The following is a 5,574-nucleotide window of genomic DNA, read 5'->3' on the forward strand; positions in this document are numbered from 1 at the left end:
CGCTGAGCCTGCCCATCCGGAGCCTGTGCTCCACACGCGAGAGGCCACAACAGTGAGAGGCCCATGTACCGCAAAAAAAAAAACAAAAAAAAGTAACCAGTGAGCATGTGCAGAGGTAAGAGGAGACTAACACAGCCACTTCCCCAAAGATGGGCCATCTGCCAAATCAGGCCTTCAGCATGAACTGGAAGAGGGCATGGAGAAGCCATTTCTCTGAGTGAAAAATCTAGGGTGAGTTAATGTCTTGAACTCAGCACTGCAAGTCTCTGAATTGGATATGTATTTTTATACTTAAAATATCCATTATTTATGAGTGGGGGGAAAAGTAATCCAGGGTCAGGAAAAAAGCTACCATCTCTGAAAAAAATTTTAAGAGGCAATTGACAGAAATAAATTGGCTTTGATTAATCTCCCATCTCTTTTGCATCAGCAGCACCTGCCAATGGAGCATGTTGGCTACAGGGAATACAGGTGTGTATGCAAGAATATGGGCTCTGAAACTCTTACGGCACTCCAAGGAAGATATACACCCTTTCTAAAAAAACAGCCCCTTACATTCTTCAGATCTCATGGGGACAGCCTTAGTCTCCCATATGAGAAGATGGGGACTCACAGGCAAGAGATGACAACCTCCTAAGGGCAATGGAAATAAGTGATTACCCCAAAAGTCACTGTGTCACTCAACTTTCCCCACCCCCTCAAAAGCATATCCATTCCAAAAATTTTCAAGACACAAAACAGGATTATAAAACAGCACTTACTGACTGTTTACTATATGCAAGGCACTGTACTAATTGCTTTACATGAATTATCTCTTTTGATTCTCCCAAAAACATTATAAGATAAGTATGCTTTCTATTGTTTAAGGTAAGAGATTTACATTTAAAAATATAATATCACTAAACAGTATGTATTCAGAAACAAAAGAATATTAACTTTTGCCTAGAAAAAATAGGGATGGTGTTAGAAAGTAGTATTTCAATAACATTTTACTTCTAAATATAAAAGTGATGCATGACTCCTGTACAACACTTGGAAATGTAGAAAACTATAAAAAGGAAATGTACATTTTATTCATTTTCTTTTTACACTGATACAATCATACAGTACATATTATTTGGGGTATTTTCAATTCACAACATCATAAACATTGCCTCCATAAATAAAAATAAATGGAAATATTCTTTTTTTTTTTCGGTACGCGAGCCTCTCACTGTTGTGGCCTCTCCCGTTGCGGAGCACAGGCTCCGGACGTGCAGGCTCAGTGGCCATGGCCCATGGGCCCAGCCGCTCTGTGGCATGTGGGATTCTCCTGGACCGGGGCACAAACCTGCGTCCCCCGCATCAGCAGGGTGACGGTCAACCACTGCGCCACCAGGGAAGCCCTGGAAATATTCTTAAAAAATAATTTTCAACTGGGATTGACATAAATATACTAATATATATAAAATAGATACCTAATAAGAACCTGCTGTATAAGAAAATAAATTAAATAAAAAGAGGAAAAAAACCCATAATTTATAATGAATGTATAGTGTTCTATCCTATTGGTGAATGACTTATTTAAAAAAAAAAAAAAAACTAAGACAGCCTCATCCACCAGAGGGCAGACAGCAGAAGCAAAAATAACTACAATCCTGTAGCCTCTGGAACAAAAACCACACTCACAGAAAGACAGACAAGATGAAAACACAAAGGGCTATGCACCAGATGAAGGGACAAGATAAAACTCCAGAAAAACAACTAAATGAAGTTGAGATAGGCAACCATTCTGAAAAAGAATTCAGAATAATGATAGTGAAGTTGATCCAGGACCTCAGAAAAAGAATGGAGGCAAAGAACAAGAAGATGTAGGAAATGTTTAACAAAGACCTAGAAGAATTAAAGAACAAACAGAGGTGAACAATACAATAACTGAAATGAAAAATACACTAGAAGGAATCAATAGCAGAATAAATGAGGCAGAAGAACAGGTAAGTGACCTGGAAGACAGAAGGGTGGAATTCACTGCTGTGGAACAGAATAAAGAAAAAAAAAAATGAAGACATCCTAAGAGACCTCTGGGACAAAATTAAATGCAACAACATTCACATTATAGGGGTCCCAGAAGGAGAAGAGAGAGAGAAAGGACCAGAGAAAATATTTGAAGAGATTATAGTCGAAAACTTCCCTAATATGGGAAAGGAAATAGCCAGCCAAGTCCAGGAAGCACAGAGAGTCCCATACAGGATAAACCTAAGAAGAAACATGCTGAGACACACAGTAATCAAACTGGAAAAAGTTAAAAACAAAGAAAAATTAATGAAAGTAGCAAGGGAAAAATGACAAACAACATAAAAGGGAACCCCCATAAGGTTAACAGCTGATTTCTCAGCAGAAACTCTACAAGCCAGAAGGGGGTGGCATGATATATTTAAAGTGATGAAAGGGAAGAAACTACAACCAAGATTACTCTACCCGGCAAGGATCTCATTCAGATTCGATGGAGAAATCAAAAGCTTTACAAACAAGCAAAAGCTAAGAGAATTTAGCACCACCAAACCAGCTCTACAACAAATGCTAAAGGAACTTCTCTAAGTGGGAAAAACAAGAGAAGAGAAGGACCTACAAAAACAAACCCAAAACAATTAAGAAAATGGTAATAGGAACATACATATCGATAATTACCTTAAACGTGAATGGATTAAATGCTCCAACCAAAAGACACAGGCTCACAGAACAGGTACAAAAACAAGACCCATATATATGCTGTCTACAAGAGACCCACTTCAGACCTAGAGACACATAGAGACTGAAAGCGAGGGGATGGAAAAAGATATTCCATGCAAATGGAAATCAAAAGAAAGTTGGAGTAGCTATACTCATATCAGATAAATTAGACTTTAAAATAAAGAATGTTACAAGAGACAAGGAAGGACACTACATAATGATCAAGGGATCAATCCAAGAAAAAGATATAACAATTATAAATATATATGCACCCAACATAGGAGCACCTCAATACATAAGGCAATGTGCTAACAGCTATAAAAGAGGAAATCAACAGTAACACAATAATAGTGGGGGACTTTACCACCTCACACACCAATGGACAGATCATCCAGACAGAAAATTAATAAGGAAACACAAGCTTTAAATGACACAGTAGACCACATAGATTTATTTGATATTTATAGGACATTCCACCTAAAAACAGCAGATTACACTTTCTACTCCAGTGCACATGGAACATTCTCCAGGATAGATCACATCTTGGGTCACAAATCAAGCCTCAGTAAACTTAAGAAAATTGAAAACCTATCAAGCGTCTTTTCTGACTACAACACTATGGATTAGAAATCAATTACAGGGAGAAAAACGTAAAAAACACAAAGAAATGGAGGCTAAACAATACGTTACTAAATGACCAAGAGATCACTGAGGAAATCAAAGAGGAAATCAAAAAATACCTAGAGACAAATGACAATGAAAACACCATGATCCAAAACCTATGGGATGCAGCAGAAGCAGTTTTAAGAGGGAAGTTATAGCAATACAAGCCTACTTCAAGAAACAAGAAAAATCTCAAATACACAATCTAACCTTACACCTAAAGGAACTAGAGAAAGAAGAACAAACAAAACCCAAAGTTAGCAGAGGGAAAGATATCATAAAGATCAGAGAGAAATAAATGAAATAGAAACAAAGAAAACACTAGCAAAGATCAATAAAACTAAAAGCTGGTTCTTTGAGAAGATAAACAAAATTGATAAACCATTAGCCAGACTCATCAAGAAAAACAGGGAGAGGACTCAAATCAATAAAATTAGAAATGAAAAAGGAGAAGTTACAACAGACAACACATAAATACAAAGCATCCTAAGAGACTACTACAAGCAACTCTGTGCCACTAAAATACACAACATGGAAGAAATGGACAAATTCTTAAAAAGGTATAACTTTCTAAGACTAAACCAGGATGAAATAGAAAATATGAATAGACCAATCACAAGTAATGAATTTGTAACTGTGAGTAAAAATCTTCCAACAAACAAAAGTCCAGGACCAGATGACTTCACAGGTGAATTCTATCAAACATTTAGAGAAGAGCTAACACCCATCCTCTTCAAAGTCTTCCAAAATATTGCAGAGGAATGAACACTCCCAAACTCATTCTATGAGGCCACCATCACCCTGATACTAAAATCAGAAAAGATACTACAAAAAAAGAAAATTACAGACCAATATCATTGATGAATATAGATGCAAAAATCTTCAACAAACTACTAGCAAACAGAATCCAACAGCACATTAAAAGGATCATACACCATGATCAAGTGGGATTTATCCAGGGATAAATCCAGGGATGCAAGCATTCTTCAATATACGCATATCAATCAGTGTTATACACCATATTAACAAACTGAAGAATAAAAACCATATGATCATCCCAATAGATGCAGAAAAAGCTTTTGACAAAATTCAACACTGATTTATCATAAAAACTCTCCAGAAAGTGGGCATTGAGGGAACCTACCTCAACATAATAAAGGCCATATACGACAAACCCACAGCAAACATCATTCTCAATGGTGAAAAACTGAAAGCATTTCCTCTAAGATCAGGAATGAGACAAGGATGTCCACTCTCACCATTATTATTCAACATAGTTTTGGAAGTCCTAGCCACGGCAATCAGAAAAGAAAAAGAAATAAAAAGAATACAAATTGGAAAAGAAAAAGTAAAACTGTCACTGTTTGCAGATGACATGATACTATACATAGAGAACCCTAAAGATGCCACCAGAAAGCTACTAGAGCTAATCAATGAATTTGGTAAAGTTGCAGGATACAAAATTAATGCACAGAAATCTCTTGCATTCCTATACACTAATGATGAAAAATTTGAAAGAGAAATTAAGGAAACACTCCCATTTACTACTGCAACAAAAAGAATAAAATACCTAGGAATAAACCTACCTAGGGAGACAAAAAACCTGTATACAGAAAACTATAAGACACTGATGAAAGAAATTAAAGATAACACAAACAGATGGAGAAATATACCATGTTCTTGAATTGGAAGAATCAATATTGTGAAAATGAAAATGAAAATGGGCATCATCAGAAAATCTACAAACAGCAAAAGCTGGAGAGGGTATGGAGAAAAGGGAACCCTCTTGCACTGTTGGTGGGAATGTAAAATGATACAGCCACTATGGAGAACAGTATGGAGATTCCTTAAAAAACTAAAAATAGAACTATCATACGACCCAGCAATCCCACTACTGGGCACATACCCAGAGAAAACCATAATTCAGAAAGACACATGCACCCCAATGTTCATTGCAGCACTATTTACAATAGCCAGGTCATGGAAGCAACCTAAATGCCCATCAACAGACGAATGGATAAAGAAGATGTGGCACATATATATAATGGAATATTACTCAGCCATAAAAGGGAGCAAAACTGGGTCATTTGTAGAGACATGGATGAATCTAGAGTCTGTCGTAGAGAGTGAAGTAAGTCAGAAAGAGAAAAACAAATATCGCATATTAACGCATATATGTGGAAACTAGAAAAATGGTACAGA

Source organism: Delphinus delphis, chromosome 2, assembly GCF_949987515.2.
Source record: "Delphinus delphis chromosome 2, mDelDel1.2, whole genome shotgun sequence".
NCBI classification, from domain to species: domain Eukaryota; kingdom Metazoa; phylum Chordata; class Mammalia; order Artiodactyla; family Delphinidae; genus Delphinus; species Delphinus delphis.